The 20,278-nt window shown below is 39.6% G+C and overlaps 1 non-coding gene across 1 annotated transcript; it reads left to right on the forward strand.

Annotated features, from left to right (window-relative positions):
- The first annotated feature begins 11,629 nt into the window (after positions 1–11,629).
- On the forward strand, positions 11,630–11,765 carry LOC142444121 (small nucleolar RNA SNORA15). The gene has a single exon (XR_012783784.1). It is a non-coding gene; the product is annotated as a small nucleolar RNA SNORA15 (small nucleolar RNA).
- Positions 11,766–20,278: the final 8,513 nt, after the last annotated feature.

Consider the following 20,278-nt stretch of genomic DNA (forward strand, 5'->3'; position numbering starts at 1 on the left):
AAGGAAGAAGTTCAAGCTGCAGGGAAAACGTCAGCCGAAAACAAGGCTCCAGGACCTGATGGAATACCCACCGAAATGTTTCAACAGACTGAGGAAGCACTGGAGCATTTACCTGTTTCTGACAGGTAATTTGAAGGATTACTTTTTGGCCAACTGTTTGGAAGAAGAAGACCTCTTTAGGGTGTTGATACATAGTGAGGTTACTTTGAGGAGCAAGGATGCACCTGATCCAAGCCATGGTATTTTAATTGTCTCACATGCATGTGAAAGTTGGACATTGAATAAGGAAGAAGAGTGGATGCATTTAAATTGTGGTGCTGTAGAAGAATATTGAAAGGACCATGCACTGTCAAAAAACAAATAAATTAAAACAAAAAACAAATAAATCTGTATTGGTCTAAGTAAGACCAAAATGTTCATGTACCGTGGATAGATTGTCAGCAGAGATCAGTCCCTAGAGAAGGATGTCGTGCTTGGTAAAGTAGGGGAGCAAAAGAGAGGAAGGCCCTCCATGAAATGTAATGACAGAGTGGCTGTGACAACTGGATTAAGTGTAGGAACAATTGTGAGTGTGGTGTAGTGTTGTGAAGGGGTGCTTTGGGTCAGAACCTACTGAATGGTTCCTAACACCAACCATCGCCTTTGCCCTGACCTGATATGATATAATTAACTATATGGTGGGATCTGCAGTCAGCAGCCAAGTAGTTGTAAGATTAGGGTGTGGCACAACCCACTTACTCAAGTCACAGGCCTGAATTAATTGAAAGGAAGTCCCTGGATGGGGGTGGGAGATGGTCTACTGTTGAAAACTTGGGCCTGCATCCTGCATTTGGCTTGTAGATATCTAGTTCTTTGAACTTGATCTGGTGGCTTGCCATATTCCCTACTTCTCCAGGGAAGAACCAGCCACCTGTCATCTGACCTGCTGACTTTGGATCCATTCACCTATGCAACCACCAGGTTCCCTGATTGCGTTGGGCTGCATCCTCAATGTCATCAGTTCAAATCTACCCAGCGACCCTGAGGGAGAAAGACAAGGCTTTCTACTCCCATAAAGGGTTACAGTCTCATAAACTCACAAGAGTAGTTCTACTCTGTCATTACCCAGTCCTGCATCACCCCCAGAATTGTTGACATGTTTGAGCCCATTGTTGGAGCCAATGTGTCGATCCATGTCCTTGAGGGTTTTCCTATATTTCAGTGCTCTTCTGCTTAAGTAATAATGACGTCCTTTTCCAGGGACAGAGCTCTCCTGAAAACATGTGCAAAATAGATGAGGTGAAGTGTTACCATCCTCATTTCAAGGGAGCATGCTAGGTGTTTCCTTCCAAGACAGATTTGTTCGTTCTTATGGTCGTCCATGGTACTTGGAAGACTCTTCACCAGCACCAGCATTCAAATGCCGAGACCTTTTTTGGTCATCCTCAGTCACTGTTCAACTTTCACATCCTTATGAGGTGATTGAAAATACCATGGATTGTGTCAGGTATACCTTAGTCCTCAAAATAACACCTTGTTTTCAACATTTTAGAGAGGTCTTGTGCAGCAGATTTACCCATGTATTGTGTAGTTTGGTTTCTCCATTACTGCTTCCATGAGCAGTGATTGTGGATCCTAAATAAATGAAATCCTTAACAATTTAATTACTTCTCCTTTTATCTTAATGTTGCCTAACAGCCAGATGAAATGAGTTTTGTTTTCTATACATTGAGTTGTAATCTCTCTGAACCTCTTATTCTACTTGCTGTCCCTATAAGCTCATCAATCCTCGGTTTAATATACTGAAAAACAGAAAAGCATATAACACAGCTGCAAGAGGGTGACCTCCCACAACATGAAACCTCTGAGACACACTCTAAGATGAACAAACAAAGACCAATGAAAACAATACAAACCAAAAATACAGAAACTTTCAGAAACCAGATCAGGTCCAGCCCGCATCATAGGGGGGAATCTACTGACAAAAATTTAACTGTACAGGTCAGAGTTATACCTTTGCTCTTCTGTACTCCTTTCTCCCAAACACCCTTTGTAGTAACCCCTCTCCTCCTGTCCCTCAATTTTGGATCGCGGGAGTTCCCAGAGGCTTATTTTCCTGGTAGTTCCACAAAGGAATCATGGGATTTCACCATCAGCCATCCCCTCTGCACACTAGCTTTGACACAGATCTCTCCTTCAACTTCTGATTATATGGACTCCAATCCTTCGGTGACTGATGATGGTGTGCTTCTTCCATGTGGACTATTAGTTGACAATTCGCTTAGATCATTGCTTGTTTATAGACAAACATTTAAAACCCAAGATGCTGAAATATAAATTTCCAAACAATGATTTTTAAAGTGTGTTTTGTGGATCCTTCAGAAGTTTAGAGGTTCAAGCCCATTCTACGATAATGCCAATTATTCTTTGCCTATTTATCCTTTCAGCTCTCATTTTATCAGAGAGTTTTCCAGAACATAAATGACATGTGAGTTGTCATTGTTTTGGTTGCTAGTTTAATAGGTAATTTTTAATTCATGTGTTCCTAGATTTTTCTAAGATCTAGGTGTCTGTGTATGTATCACCAAGATTTTTTTTCCAGAATCATTTTATTGGGAGGTAATACTAATGTCACATCATTTCACAGCTCAATCACCTCAAGCAGTTTTATATAATAGCTGCCACGATCCGTTCCAAAATATTCTTTTCCTTCTTGAGCTCCATAACAGCAACTTCATTCAGGCTTCTCTTAGGCCTTTCCACAACAGTCTTTCAGCCTCCATTGCTTTTACTAGTTATGATCTCTGTTATTTCATTGTGATCCAAAATACCATGATTTTTTTCATCTTAAAATTTCCTTATGTCACTTCTGAGCTGGATGGTCGCTTGTTTACCTTCAAGCCTTTAAGACTCCAGACGCTATATATTTTGATAGCCAGGCACCATCAGCTTTCTTCACCACAGTTGTTAGCTCAGAAGCAACAAAACCCACAGAGAAGAAGCACACCAGCCTGTGTGATCACGAGGTGCCGAAGGGATCAATTATCACGCATCGGAGAACAAAATATCATATCATTGTGTGCTCACCTCCATGATACGATCACTGAAGACAAATGGTGCATAAGCAAATGTGGCGAGGAAAGCTGATGGTGCCCGGCTATCAAAAGAAATAGTGTCTGGAGTCTTAAAGGCTTCAAGGTAAACAAGTGACCATCTAGCTGAGAAACAGCAAAGCCCACATAGAAGATTCACACCAGCCTGTGAGAGCATGAGGTGTCGAAGGGATCAGGTATCAGGCATCATCAGAACAAAACATCTTACCATAGTGAATGAGGCGGGGAGTGCAGAGTGGAGACCCAAAGCCCATTTGTAGGCCACTAGACATCTCCTTACAGAAGGGTCACAGGGAGGAGAGGAGCCAGTCAGGGTGTGATGTAGCAACGATGAAACATACAACTTTCCTCTAGTTCCTAAATGCTCTCTCCTTCCCCCCACCCCCACTATAAAAATCCCAATTCTACCTTGAAATTCTACCTTGAAATCCTCTGGCTAGACCAGAGGATTTACACTGGTACAGATAGGAACTGGAAACACAGAGAATCCAAGGCAGATGATCCCTTCAGGACCAGTGGTGTGAGTCGCGATACTGAGTGCAGAGGGAGGGTGGGTTGGAGAGGGAGAACCGATTACAAAGATCTACATGTGACCTCCTCCCTGGGGGCCGGACAACAGAAAAGTGGGTGAAGGGAGGCATCAGACAGAGAAAGATATGACAAAATAATAATTTTTATAAATTATCAAGGGTTCATGAGGGAGGGGAGAGTAGGGAGGGAGGGAGGGGAAAAGTGAGGAGCCTATGCCAGGGGCTTAAGTGGAGAGCAAATGTTTTGAGAACAATGAGGGCAATGAATGTACAAATGTGCTTTACACAATTGATGTATGTATGGATTGTCATGAGTTGTATGAGCCCCTAATAAAATGATTAAAAAATTTCCTTATGTCTATGTAATAGCTCATCAGAAAGTATATTTTGTTTGTTTGACATTAATGTGATTTTAAGAATGTTCCTAAATTTTAAACTGTTATTCACAAGGTATTACCTAAAATTAATAATATTTTAATCTAAAAGTATATATGCTCTATCTCACATAGCACTCTCCACTTTTCTTGTTCTGTCTCCAGTAGCACTTTCTACTTTTCAGCTGGGTTCCAGGATTATTGCAATAACCACACAGAATCACAGACAATACTCACTCCGATGGGATTTATTAGGGAAGTTAATAGGTGATAAATGAGAATACAATTGTTTAGTCGGGGCAGTTTTTTCTCTGTCAGGCCTCTCTCTGACCCACAGCTTCTTGACTTGATCTCAGCCTTGCTTTAGCAATGTTGCATAGCTCTTCTGAGGTCTGAAGGCATGTAATTTTACCCTAAAGTTTGACCTGATAGCTGGGTGCACCCAGCTTCAGCTTCATGGGTCAGCGAACTCAGCTACCACTAAGTGGCCAGAGGTACCCCACTCCGCAAGCAAGACTCCTGCTCAAAACACTCCACTTTACTTTCTATGTGGGCCAGAAAATCGACCACTCTGCCTCATTCTCTAACTTCTGGATCTGCTGCTGCTGCTGCTGTTCTTCTGCCACTCTGGTGTCATAGCTACCTCCTGGTCAAAGCAGTTCAATGCCCAGGAATCTCGGGGTCCAAATGACAGGATTCGCCCCTGACTCTTCTCTCTTGCTGATAGTGAGATCCTCACTTCTTGTTTCTGAGATGGCTCCGTCGATACCCAGAATTATACAATCATATAATCCAGAATAATACAACCCAATCAATCTCTCCTCTGCTCCCATCTTCTTACCCAGACACACCAGAAAAACATAAGCTTGCTTGGTGGGAGTAAGAAAGGCTATCGGCAGAGAGCCATACTAAATAATTCACTATGTTGCAGACACCTTCACACCTAGACTTATCCGGGAAAAGTCATTTGGTGGGAGTAACGAAAACTAACTCTGGGTAGAAGAGCCATAAATAATCCACTGCACTGCAATATAATTTATAACACTTCCTTTTTGTATTTGAAGATGAATAATTGCCTTGGCTTAAAAGGGGGTTTTAGAATACTTTCTCTCAAACATTGCAGGAACCGTGTCTGAAGATCCTGAACAAAGAAGTTGAGATCTTCATGGAAGAGAGACTTCTACCTCGGGAGAATGGGCAATGCAGCAAATAATCAATACCATTTCTTGGACAAAAGTTATTGTACTTTGTAAATGTTCCAGAGTTGACTATTTTAAATGCAGACATGATGAGCTCTTCTAAAGTTAGATATTGTTTCATGGTTTGAAACTAGAAATACAATAGCCGGTGATGTATCTTAGAGCATGAATGATGTATTGTGTTTGCTGGGGATGCTCACACAATAGCCAAGAGAAAAACGAAGGCTTTCTAGGTGACATTTGAAAGCCAGCTATATGGAAAGTTGCTAAAATAAGCCACACTGCTGCCACATTCCAATGACACAGTAACTTGTCCCGTTAAACTATAGCTCCAAACAATTTTCTAGAGTTGTGATTTTGCCTTTCGCATGGAAAAAACTACAAACTCGGCTGCATTTGATGTTTTGCTTTTATTCATTTTGAATCAGTATGAACTAATCATGAAATCAATTTGAACTATACTGTACCAGAAGTTATTTCATTCTTAAATAGCATGCAGTTTCAGGGGAAATAAATACAGTTTAACTTAAAGATGTCTTAGATAAAACAGGAAAATGAATTCATTTTATTGAAACGTAATCCTTGAGTAAACTTATTAACATTTGGGTGATGAGATGGGAAGATTACATAAGACACTTCTGCTCCCTACTGAAGTGCTCATTTTTTTCTCTTGGAAAATGCACTGTGAAATTAAGTTGTGAGGTGATCGGACTACTTTTTAAATGGAATACCATTTTTACTTGCAATGACACTGGAAAACTATAGTCACTCATGCTGAAATACTTGGTGAAGAGTTTACACCCCTAAGGAAACAACTGAGACTATTTTTTGCCACTTAGATAGCATGAGCTTTCCAGTGAAAATTATAATTTCAGAAAATGTATTTGCCCCCATAACCTTGGCAGCTTCACAAGATCTAAGGACATTTTTTTGATGAGGTCATCAGTGAAAATAATGGCTATGATCACTTGATATTGTGTAATAGAATATGTCATTTGGAAGCTGTACGTAGCTCAGTGAACTGATAGTTTCCAAATGTACACATTTACAAAATTATGCAAGGGTAAATGATCCATTAGTGCAAAACAGACTAATGGGTTTAATGTAATAGACAATGTGAAAAGTTCGCTGATATGGTTTCAGATTCCACACTGCATACTCAACTTCTTTGATAAATTAATGCTAAATGAGTTTTAATGTAGTATCAAATAAGAATATCCACAATTATTTTAAAAAATCTATTAAAATTTATTTTAGCTCTTCCAATAATGTATCAGAAAGAGGCTAGATTTTGTTTATAAATTCTACCAATGTAGTATTATAAAAACAGGCTGCAGAAGCAGATATGAGAGGACACAGGTGCCTTCTATTTAACAAGATAATATAGGGCGTACTCTCTTTTGTTTTTTTAAATGTGAAAAAAGCCACTCTTTCACAAATTTTTCTAATGCTGTGTACTTTTAAATTAGAGTGACATGGGACAGTGTGGATCATGGCAAACTCTGGACAGCCTTAAGAAGGATGGGATTTCCGGAGCACTTCCTTGTGCTCATGGGGAATTTGTACATGGATCAAGAGGCAGTTGTGCAAACAAAACAAGAATACTGAGTGGTTTAAAATCAAGAAAGGTGTGCATCAGGGTTGTGCCCATTTCCCATACTTATTTAATCTGTATGCTGAGTAAATAAGCAAAGAAGCTGGATTATATGTAGAAGAATGTGGTATCAGGATTGGAAGAAGGCTTATTAAAACCTGCTGTAAGCAGGCTAAGGTGCAAATGACCCAAGCCATGGTATTTTTTTAATGCCTCATATGCATATGAAAGTTGGGCATTGAATAAGGAAGACTGATGGAAACTATATGCCTCTGAATTACGCTGCTGCGAAGAATACTGAAAATACCACGGACTGCTAGAAGGGCAAGTAGATCTGTCTTGGAAGAAGTACAGAGTGCTCCTAGAGGCAAGGCTGACATGGCTTTGTCTCACATACTTTGGCCAGTGTCTCATTCTGCTGTGCACAGGGTCACTGTGTGTTAGTACCAGAGGTGAGATTCAGCTGGTTCTTGCCTGTTGGACAGAACTAATATCTAATTTTTGTTGAGTTTGGCAAACTGGTTGTTAACATGGCAACTGTGATTGGGGTTCTCTCTAAGATGGATGGCTGGGCAGCCACCCAATGTGGAAATCACAAATTTACATTCCTTACTCTCTTTTAGCATTTGTTTGTACAACAGTATATTATAAGTGCCACTACTAATGTTTATTCCGTCCATGGTTACAAAAATTACACCCAACTATACTTGTAATATTTACTTTTGATGTAATACTACATTTAATTCCCTTGTATTTGTTACTTCAGTAAACAAACACATAAAGTAAAAGGGAAAAGTGTCAAACAACCAGAGGATGACACTCAGTCATTCACTTCAGCTCTGTGTTATGTCCCAAGTTCTGGCGAGATATTATGAGTGAATTATGCAATTCCTGAAAGTGTTCAAAGGGCTAAAAATATTGTCAAAATAATTGCCATAAGTTCAACAGAAGCAGAAGGGGTTTTTCAAAGATGAACATAATATGTTCAGAGAACAGATGTTGCCTAACTGCTTTGAATATATCCAACACAATGTCAATTATCTAATTGGCCTGTCTCTAAAGGAATGAAATCCTACTCCAACAGTGAGAAGATGGTGAAGAGTCGATCAAACAGCCACTGATAAAAGCAAAGATTTTTATGTGAGGACACCAACCAAGAAGAAATATGGGGATATCTTAATAAATTTGTTTTCATGTGCTATTTAACATTTGTCATTAATAATTTTAAATTCCTAATGTAATCTAGTTTTATGTACCTCTTTTATTGTTTTTATTCAAATATTAACTGTATGAAACAATTAAACTACCTTTGGTAGATTGTTCTTTTATACTTAAAATGGTTATTAGGCAGTGGACCCATTGTTAATTTACTTGACTCTCACCACATTGGGACCGACTGATGGAACCTGACAACAACTTCTGCAGATGACACAGCATGCTCGCCGAAGGTGAGGACTAGGAGCACTTGCTGGTGAAGATCAAGGGCTGCAGCCTTTTGTATAGATTACAACTCAACGTCAAGAAGACCCAACCCTCACAGTTGGACCAATAGGTAACAGCACAATAAACGGAGCCAAGGTGGAAACTGTCAAGGTGTTCATCTTGCTTGTCTCCACCATTGAAGCTCTCAGAAGCTGCAGTCAAGGGATCAAATGAAGAGTTTTGCTGGGGAAATCTGAGAGTGACCACGTGAGAGTGTTGGAAAGCAAGGACGGGACTTTGAGGCCTAAGGTGTGCATTACTCAAGGCCTTGTGTTTTCTGTTGCCTCACCTGCATGTGAAAGTTGGTCAGGAAAACTGAAGAAGAATGGATGGTTTGAATTATGGTGCTGGAGAAGACTATTGAAAGTACCATGGTCTGCTAAAAGGACAAACAAGTCTGTCTTAGAAGAAGTACAGCCAGAGTTCTCCTGATTGGCGAGATGCTGTCTCACTTACTTTGGACATATTTTCTGGAGAGATCAATCCTGGAGGAGATATGCTTGGTAGAGGGACAGCGAAGGAGAGGAAGGTCCTCATGGAGATGGACTGACACAGGGGCCGCCACAATGACCTAAGCATAGGAACAATTGTGAGGATGGTGTGGGCAGTGCTTTGTTCTGTTGGACCTGGGTCACTATGGGTCAGAACCAACTTAATGGCACCTAACAACAACAACATGTTGACATGCACTAGTTTAATAGCAGACATCCTACTAGCATAGTGGTTACAGGTTGTACTGCTAACTGCAAGGTCAGTAGTTCTAAAACACGAGCAGCCTTTCAGGACAAAGATGAGGCTTTCTTCTCCATAGAGAGTTACAGTCTCAGAAACTCACAGGAGCTGTTCTACCCTGTTCATTATGACTCAATATCAACTCAATGGTAGTGAATCTGAGAGTTTAATATCAATATTTTATTTGAAAAATTTTAACTTATTTTCAATATCCCCTATACCATGATAAATATCAATAATGTGTGTGTCAGAACTGATGTGATGGAGATGGTTATTTTTTATAATTCAGATTCATAATATGCTTATAAAAGACATATCAGGTGAGGTAGTATATTCTATAACACTTTGTAATCCACAGAGCTATCAGGGCTCCTGTAAAGCACTTCATCATACTAATTCTTATTGGCAAAGCCCTTCATCAAGGTAACAATATATCTGCATAGTACTTTATGGCTTATACTCATATACTGCTATCATAAATATGCTACTTGATCTCCATCAAGACTCAACAGGGTCTGTTAAACAACTATTATCACCGATTATTTTTTCCTCTGAAGTGCCTACAAAAAGAAAATTCATCATCTCTGCTATGTACACTTACTTGTTTACACTAGAGAAATGGAACTATAATTGCCTTCTTTCTCTTGGTTCTTAGACTTGTAAAATCAGTCATAAAGTTCTATGGATTATAGCAAAAAATAATATTCCAATATGTCTACATTTCTTTGTTTTCATTCTTATCACCTAGACTCAGGCTTATAATTTTACCCTAGAGGCAGTAAGATTTTATGTCAACTTGCACTTCTATAGGAATGGAGGGCAAGCTGTCAATCAGGTCACAGACCGAACATGCTTCCTGGAAGGTGTGGCCTTTATATAAGAGAGATCCTGGGGATCCCTCCTCTCTTTTTGTCCCTTCACTTCCCTGCTTGCCAGCATTCTGGCCTGCCACCAGCAGGGACCTCCTATAGGAGGGTTGATCCTGAGAGACTCTGCTGTCCTGCCACTTGTCCACCAACCTTGGGTTCACGGGTCTGTGCACCTGCCATCCTGTTGTCTTTCTGCACCCAATTCACCATTACAAGCCATTGACCTACAGCTTTGTGTGTCTGAAAGGGATATGGTTAGCATTGGATCCATGGACTTAAGTTGTGCTGGGCTTAGATGCTTTCTTGACATATACTTACTTCTTGAAAGAATGTTCCTTCTTTTACATATAGAATTATCACTGGATTTGTTATTCTAGACAACCCAGCCTAACAAATCCCTGGATCTTACAAACTCCTTCCTCCAACCTTCCTTTTATTCCCAGCCAACTAGTCTCTGCCTATTTTGTCTTCAGAGTTTTCACTGTGAGACAAATTTGATCAGAAGACTTTGTCCTTTATAAATGTACAGATTTTAAATCCATAGATTAAAGAACACATCTGTTATTTGCTGATTTCTCTCTACAGTTACACCGCTAGCACAGTGTACATTTGAGAAGAATTCTACATGCTTATTGAATGAGTAAATGAGCTGAGAAGAAAGAAGCTGAGAGTCTACATTAAATATGAATGAAAAGACATATATATATATATATGAATGAGAATATATATAGCACTTTGCCAGAGGCTCTGGAGATTTTTCTGTGGGCATTCAAATCTGATCTCAGTAGGTAGTTATTTTCAAAAAGAAATAACCTTTATATTTATTTTGTACATTAATGGTTCTTCTGAAATGCAATGTCAATTTCTTTGAAAAGTCTGCTTAATGACATATGATCTGAGATGCTTTTGTCATATTATCGTTAAATCACCTACACACAGGTCCCCTTCCATAATGAAAGATTTTTTGCTCTCTGTGCTAGCTCAGGAATGTAGAAGATAACTTTGCTATCACATTACTGAGCTTTCTCAAACATTCAAATTTCACTCAGAATTTGTGCCAACAAATGAAAGGACTATTAGCTTCACAAAGATCATCCAGACATTTAAAAACAACCCAAAGCCAGGACCTTTCTGTTGAAGTTATTTCCAGAATATTACATAAATTTGACTCAGGTTGGAGAGAGATGCCTACCTAGTTATACTTTGATGCATCTATTTTTACTTTATGTCCCAGAAAGAACTACAAGCAGCAAGGGCTTGATTTATTATCTCCTGCTCTTCTGTGTTCTTGAAAATGTGGACAGCCACCGATGCCAAACAGATATTAATCAATCACCAATTTCCTTTAGAAAAGACTTAGGAGCTAAAAGAGGATGGAACAGAGAGAGTGGGAATTCTCACCAAGGTTAGGGAAATGCATATCCAGGCCTCGCAATGGCCATTAGGAATCTTTGCACTGGAAGTTTACAAAGCCATTGCCACTACTGACGTCCAGGAAGCATATAACGATACGAACTTTTTTTTTAACTCAAAACTTCATTAAAACTCTTAATCTGCATATGGCCTAGGTAAGCTTCCTTCATATTTTGGGCAAGTAGAGTCAATTACGGAGCTAGCTTTGCCATAAAATCCACACTTATCTCCCCAATAGATTTCCCTTTAGGTAGGTAGCTACATGCCTTATCAATGGAATGAAAACAACATTGCATTTCTTTGGTTTCAGAGCTTTGTTAATCAATAACAGATCAAATAATAACGCATGGCTGAGTACTGTGTTTTTTAATCTGTAATCTACACAGCCAGACACCATGCCACAGTGTCATTTCCCTTTAACGTACTTCCGGTGTGCGGTGTCTTCTTCATGGCATACCATCTGTAAAGGTGAACACAAAGTGAAGAAAAAAGAACAGATCAAATAATGTATTCTGAAATTCTTGATAGCATGAGATGGACAGGTAAAACAGTGTCTTGCTGTTATGTATTTCCTATCAATACCTTTCATATCATTTTATCTCTCCTTATAAATCAAACTATAATTTGTCATAAGTTAAACCTGCAGCATGGAGATCAGGCTATATTTTATAGGCCCATACATCATCAGCTATCTCGAATAACAGCATGTCTGTCCTCAGGAGGCAATATGGTTGATATACAGGATAGGATGAAACACAATGTATTCTTTTGCTTTTTGACTTTGCTGGATGACAGTAGCAAGAGCATAGAATTTCTTTCTTTTTACTTTTTTTAAACAGTTAGCCCTGGGGAAATGTAAGTGGAGGAGGTGGAGCACCTCTATCACATCACTTGGAAATACACCAGAAACAGGTTATAATGATGAAAGTAGTTTCATTGTTTAGTTCCAGGTTGAAAATTATACTTTAAAAATAATTCATCTGTTGCATTTCTCAAAAAATGTTTCAGTCAAATGTACACATTATAAAAATGTGACCTTTAGTTTCATATTCCTTGTATATTTAAGAAAACAAATAACATGAAACTTTGTAAGTAGTCTGAGGTTGAAGGATCAGGACATGCTGAGTTTTCACTATGTTTTAAGATTCTGGGATGCATCTCTTCATTTCATTTTCCCCAAACCCGATGAATAGGGCTGTTAACGTCCCACCCAGATTACCTTCCTCTTCCCAATTTAGTGAACATCGACCAACTGTCAGCAACTGGATGTCTTTATCCATCACCCAAGGACGCTCATTGACTGCTGAGCCCACATTGCCAGCAGGTGTGGTCGGGCAGAAGGCGAGATAATTATACTCCATGGAACAGCCTTCAACCAACTACGGGCAAGTATCTTGCCCCCACCTGTGCCTGTGAGGGAAGTGCGCTGACTTCCAAAATGTCAACAGTAGGATTCAGCTCCTGCGCTCCTATGGTAATTGCTTGATAAGACGTGCTGTTCACCAATTTCCACCTTTCACATGCATATGAGGTGACTTAAAACATCATCATGTCTTGGGCCGGATGCACCTTAGTCCTCAAAATGACCTCCTTTGTCCTTCAACACTTCAACGAGGTCAATCTTTTCTCAATTTATCACGAGGCTCTCTTTTGGATCAGTTGTGAGGATCTTGGTGTTCTTTACACAGAGTCACAATCCCTCTTGAAAGCTGCAGGCAATGACCTTTATCAGCAAGGGCTTGAAGCTCTCCTGGAGGTCAGCAAGCAAGTTCGTGACATCTACATGTCACAGACTGTTAATAAACCTGCGGCTAATCTTGCTGCAGAAGCTCCCACATTCTCACACTATTTGCTCAGAATACCAATTGAAGAAGCATGTTGAAAGGATACAACTGTGACACATACCTTACCTGACTTTAAAACACACACCCTTGTTGTGGTCAAGTGACTGTCTCTTGATCCCCCAACATGAGCACAATTAACTGCTCTAGAACTCCCATTCTTCTCAATGCTATATACATTTTGTTATGATCCATTTAGTTGAGTGCCATTACATAGTCAATAAAACTCAAGTAAACGTTATCCTGGTATTTTTTACTTTTAGCCAAGATACATCTAATGTCAGTAATGATATACCTCATGTCACATCCTCTTCTGAATCTGACCTGAATTTCTGGCCGCTAACTGTCTATATACTGCTGCAACTGTTGTTGAATAATCTCCAGCAAAATTTTACTTGCATGTGATATTAATGATACTGTTTGATTATTTCCACATTCTATGGGAATGGGTACTAAGAAAGCGCTTATCTCCTAATGCCCGTGGCATACATCACTAAGCACTTCCTCGGTGTGTTGGAGGAGTTTGGTTGGTTTTCTCTCAATTCCTGGAATCTTGCTTTTGCCTAATGCCTTCATTGTAGTTTGGACTTCTTCCTTCAGCAGCTTGGGTTCTTGATCATACACTCCTTCTGAAATGGTTGAATGTCAACCATTGATTTTTGGTACAGTGACCTTAAGGATTCTTTCCATCTTCTTATCATGCTTCCTGCATCTTTTGATATTTTGTCCATCTCAAAAGTACTCATTCTCATTAAATTGAACTGCTCCTGTGAGTTTCTGTGAGTGTAATTCTTTTTTGAAAAAATATAATTTCGCTGGGGGCTTTTACAGCTCTTATATCAGTGCATATATCAATTGTATCAAGAATATTTATACATACATTGCCATCATTATTTTGTAAACATTTGCTTTCTATTTGAGCCCTTGGTATCGGCTCCTCTTTTTTCCCCTCCCTCCCCCTTCTACAATTTTGATGCCTTGATAAATTATAAATTATTATTATTTTCATATCTTACACTGATTGCTGTTTCCCTTCCCCCACGGTTTCTGTTGTCCCCCAGGGAGTGCGGAGTGGTGGTAGTGGTGATGGTAATGTATCCATCTTTGCAATCGGTTCCCCCTTCCGCCCCTCCTCTCCTCACCTTCCCGCTACCCTTGGTATCGTTCCTCCCATTTCTGTTCCTGGGTTCCGGGTGCCATGACCTCTTATCTTTGATCTGTACCTGTGTACATGCTCCAGTCTAGCCAAAATTAAAAGGCAGGACTGGGGTCAGGATGGTGGGGGGTGAGGAAACCTCAAGGAACCAAAGGAAATTTGTGTGTTTCATTGGCGCTATACTGTGTCCTGGTTGACTCATCCCTTCTTTGTGACCTTTCTGTGAGGGGATGTCCTATTGTCTACAGATGGGTTTTGGGTTTCTTCTCTGATGCCCCTCATTGTCAACAATATGTTTGGGTCTTCTGTTGCCTGTTACCTGATCTCATCAATACCTCATAATCACAGTGGCTGGTGTGCTTCTTCCAAGTGGGCTTGTTGCTTCTCTGCTAGATGGTGGCTTGTTTAACTTCAAGCCTTCAAGACCGGAGATGCTAAATCCTTTGATAGCCTGGGACTATTAGCTTTCTTCACCACATTTGCTTATGCACCCATTTTGCTGTCAGCAGTTGTGCAGGAAGGGTGAGCATCACAGAATGCCATGTTATTAGAATGACATGTTCTTGTGTGAGTCAGGGCTTCAGCAGAGACCCAAAGTGCATCCACTACCTCAGTGTATTGTCATATAAATATATGTGCATAGGCCAATACCTCCATTTTTATGAAATAATGTATTTACATATGTACACGCCTATGTTTATAACTCTCCTTTTTTAAATGATCCTTTGCTTGTTTCATACTGTATGTTCTCCATGTCATCCTACAGTTGTTCAGGTCTTCTGTCACTAGTGTTCAATGATGCCAGTCTAAAGATGTTCCTGAAAGTCAAGTACTATATATTCAGGCCATAATGTGGCCGTCACAAATTTGTCTTAATTGTCTTCAACTTCAACTTGAACTTATGTATAAGCAACTGGTATTCTGTACCACAGTCATACCCTAGCCCAAATTGACTATTGATAGCGGACTTCTTAAATATTCCTACCCATAGATGTCGCCAATTCGATCCCTGTGTATTTCATTTGAAGAAGTCCATGTATAAAGTGTCCATTTGTGCTGTTGAGAAAAGGTATTTGCAATGAAGAAGTCATTGGTCTTGTGATCTATCGTGTAATCTCCATCTTCATTTATATCACCAAGACCATATTTTCCAATGACTAATCCATCCTCTTTCTGTTGCATTCCAATTGTCAATCATTAGAAATCCATCTTCGTTGCATGTTTTTTTTCATTTTCAGACTGAAGAAGTCAGTAGAATTATTCAATTAGTTTCCTTTCTGGCTTTAGTGGTTGGTGCATAAATTTGAGTAATAATCGTGTTAGTTGGATTTCCTTGACTGCCCATAGGTGTTATCCCATTACACAGCATTCTTCAGAATAGAGTTAAATTTTTTTTTGATGATGATGAATTTGTTATTTCCAGGATAAAAAAACACAATCATCTAATTTAAGAAGGCGAATACCCATCTATTTTATCTCACTAATGCCTAAGATACCAATCTTTATATATTCCATTTCACTTTTGATTATTTCCAAGTTTCCTAGGAATCATACTTTGTACAGTCCACGTTGCGATTATTAATGGATGTTTGTGGCTGTTTCTTCTCCTTTTGAGTCACGTGCCATTAGTAAAATGTTCCACTCTATCCACATCGTTTGGTCAACTCTTTTTGAAGAAGGAAGCTCTTCTGATTTGAGTGTCCAGCATTAGCTGACAATGTGCCGCTAGGTAATCCCTCAGAAGGGAGAGCCCATTCCTTCTTAGCAGTGTGTTTTTATTCTTGAAGCTCTGCTAAAGCCTGTTTACTTTTGGTGATCCTGCTGGTATTTGAAATTCCATTAACTGGCCTTCCCGCACTACAGCAGCCTGCAAGCTACTACATGCAGTGTGACAGACTGACAGACACATGATGGTTCCAATATGCAGATCCAGGATCTGATGAATAAATTTCTGCATGTAATAATTAGCTATTCAAATTCTATTTGGTAAAGCAAAAAGTCTTCACCCTTATCATCAACAGGGCCCTTAACATGAAATGGTTGTCAAAAAATAAACTTCATATTTAACCCGGAGTCAATGCCCAATCCATTCAAACTCCACCTTGTGTCAGCAGCGTAGACACGTACTACGTAGGTTTTTGAGGGTGTAACCTCCCAGGAGCAGGTTACCAGGCCTTTCTTCTGAAGTGCTTCTGATTATGTTCAAACTGCCAACCGTTTGTTAGTAGTTGAGCATGTAACCATTTTAATCACTCTGTGTCAAAGGGTGTGGAGGGGAAGTTGGGGAGGGGGTGGGGGACATGACAATTTCAGTGACTAGTCTAAAGCAGAGACCACATAAGGAAAACAAAGGTTTTACAATAAAACCATGGCCCAATCACCAAAAGGGAGAGGTAAAGGAGAGGAAGAGCTTTCTTTGCTGAGCGAGGATTAGGTGAATCATAAAGGTTTATAATCATAATTAGGGGGATGACAATACTGCATCGTTTTGTAAGAACAGATTTTAAAACTATCTAAGAAGATATAAACTAAATGGGGGGGCTAATGATAAGAGTTAATTCTGAGGTTTTGTTTTTTCCCCTTTTTGTCCCCTTCCAAACTGTTGACTCAAGTGAACCCATCTTGGTTGCCTGGAAGCTTAAATCAAGAAATAGCTGTCAGGAAGGTGTGTATCATGGAATGCCAATTTAATAGATAACCGTGTTCTTGCATTGAGTAAGTACTTGAGTGGAGGCCCAAATGTCCATCTGCTGCCTTAATACTAAACCTATTAAATATATGCACGTAGGTCTATTTCCCCAACCTCCTATATAAATATCTTTACATATGTACATGCCAGTATTTAAACCTCTATAAATACCCTTTGTCTCCTAGTTCTTTCCTCTATTTCCTTTTACTTTCCTCTTATCCCACTATCATGCTCAGCTTTCATTTGGGTTTTAGTAATTTCTCTGTTACATTGCCCTTGCTGAATCCCTACCAGGCCTCTCACACCCTCCTTGCCAATGATTTTGGATGACTTATTGCTCCTTGGTTGGTCAACACCACCTCCTTAGCCCCACCTCCCCCCGCCCTGCCCCTGTCTCCTGTGTCCCCCAGTAATCATTGGTCCCATTGTTTTCTCCTCCAGATGGTTCATCCAGTCTATCTTATCTAGGTAGACCTGCAGAGATAATAATATGCACCAAAAAAACAAGCCATAGCAAGACAGGCAATGAATGAGAACACAGCTATAACAACAAAAAAGGAAACCAATTACCCATAGAAGAATAAATTAATTAAAAGAAAAAAATTTTTTTTAATCTGTCACTGGTTCATTTTTATTTAGGAGCTGGCTGAGCCAAAGAATCCAAAACCTGCCCCCACTGCCTGGCATTCTGATTTTGGTTTATGTATAGTTCTAAGGTTTTCTATGCAGGTTGTATTTATATTAAACCCCTGGTGAAGAAAAAAATTTTAAAGAAAGAAAAACCTGTAAACAGATCAATGTCTGATTTTTGAACTCTAGGCATGTCCTCCAGTCAAGTCCGATGGGGTGCCACACACTTGTACTCCCTCGGGAACTCCCTGCTCTGCTCCACACGTTGCTCTGCCGCACACCTTTAGTGTTTTGCCTCAGTGTCTCGGTGTCAGTCTGGGCCAGTCCCGACACTGAGTCAACAGTATTGTCCCCCATAGGGCCCTGGGCCAGTGAGCAATGGCATGTCTCATAGTGGGATCAGCTATATGGTCCACTCTGTTCATTGTTCAGAGCAAGGATATCGTCTTCCAGGCCTGATGGGCCAGGATGTGCTCCACTCCCTATTCCTCCCCCTTCTTTTGCTCCCATGTGCTCTGATCACACAAGTCCCTCTCCCCTACCTGCAGCTTCTGTGCGGTCCAATGTGTGCATGAGCAAATGTGGTGAATAAAGCTGATGGTGCCCAGCTATCAAAGGCTATAGCATCTGGAGTATTAAAGGCTTGAAGGTAAATAAGGAGCCATCTAACTCAGAGCAACAAAGCCCACATGGAAGAAGCACACCAGCCTGTGTGATCACGAGGTGTTGAAGGGATCAGGTATCAGGCATCAAAGAACAAAAAAATCATATCACTATAAATCAGGGTGAGTGCAGAGTGGAGATTCAAAGCCCATCAGTAGGCAACTGGACACTCCCTTCCTGAAGGGTTGTGGGGAGGAGATGAGCCAGTCAGGGTGCAGGGTAGCAATGATGAAACTTTCCTCTAGTTCTTAATGCTTCCTCCCCCACTATCATGATCCCAATTCTACCTTACAAATCTGGCTAGACCAGAGGATGTACACTGGTACAGATAGCAACTGGAAACACAGGGAATCCAGGACAGATGACCCCTTTAGGACCAGTGGTGAGAGTGGCAGTACCTGGAGGGTGGAGGGAAGGTGGAGTAGAGAGGGGAAACCGATTACAAGAATCTACATGTAACCTCTGCCCTGTGGGATGGACAACAGAAAATAATAATAATTTATGAATTATGAAGTGTTCATGACGGAGAAAGAGTGGGAAGGGAGGGGGAAAATGAGGAGCTTATATTAAGGGCTCAAGTAAAAAGCAAATGTTTTGAGAATGATGATGGCAACAAATGTACAAATGTGATTGATACAATGGATGGATGTATAGATTGTGATAAGAATTATACAAGCCCCCAATAAAATGATTTAATAATAATAAAAAAGAAATGGCTGGCTAAAGTTTCTTCTTGAGACTGTTTTTATATCCTCAGTATCAAAAGGATGCTTCTTAAGGTCATTTTATACCCATGTACCAAAGGGCTTCAAACAAAATCATGGAAAAATTCAATTATCTTTTAATTGAATTTTTCCATGACATTTTTCAATTCCAATTTCAAATGTGCCAGTCCCCCTCCCTTGCAGGACATTCCTTCCACATATTGACGTGTCAATAAACCAAACATTTCTTATTAATTTTGGCTTCTAGCCATTAACAAAGTCAGACAACAAGAGTTTGTCAGACGCATGCAGTGACTCAGCTAAGAATATCTTTCATCCTCAACATACAGGCTAATAAAGAGCTAGAAGAATTCAGCAAAAACTGACTTTGTGCCAATCATTTAGATTTGGTCAAAACAGTTTTATAAATTTCTCGAGATCCTGTAATAACTAATAAAATATCTGTTTTCTGAATGAAATTGAAAAACATAAACAGAAAAACAAAGTGTCAATGTAGTCTAAAATCTAAAACAATTTTTAAAGTCACTTTCAAAAGAGGTTAGACATAGCAAACCACTTGAATTTGAAAGGCTAATGGCTCTATATTTTTGTAGAAGATGTGAATATGTGTATTTAGTTATGTATATTGACACCAAATTAAAAAATGATTAACATTGTTTAATAAAAATTAGTATAACAATTTAATTTCTATCATCACCAGGCCTTAGGTAAGAAATAGACTATACTCAATATAATATCCAATATACCTAATGTCATATGAAGCTCAGCAAATATATCTGTTTATTTTTCCTTCTCCTCCTCCAGCTATCAAATGTCCATTTTGGAGGCGGGGTTTTGCCAATAGTGCATTTGAATTGCCAGTTTGCTTTTTACTAGAAATGCCTAAGCTTCTTTTCTGTTACACTTGGCCTCAGTATATCTAGAGGTGGGCTCAGATACTTAAAAATTCCAGAGGTAATCTTGGACCACGGGTGAAGGCATCATCGGCGCATGATGGCGATGCTTGGAGAAGCAAATCTTAACCCACCTGTGTATGTGTCATTGGCTTCAGAGAATGAAGCAAGTAGAGAACAGAAAACATCAAGTAATTCATTGCTTCATTTCTAACTTCTAATATTTCTCAGAAATCTCAACATGAACAGGAGCCTTTGGGCCCCCTGTAATTTTTTTCAAAACCTAGATATCCAATAATTGATAATGACAAAAAAGCAAATCTGAAACATGATTTTATGAGTAGGATTATATAGAAGGTTGGTACATTGGTGGAATTTGGGTGTAATACATTTTGT

This window comes from Tenrec ecaudatus, chromosome 3 (assembly GCF_050624435.1).
Source record: "Tenrec ecaudatus isolate mTenEca1 chromosome 3, mTenEca1.hap1, whole genome shotgun sequence".
NCBI lineage: Eukaryota > Metazoa > Chordata > Mammalia > Afrosoricida > Tenrecidae > Tenrec > Tenrec ecaudatus.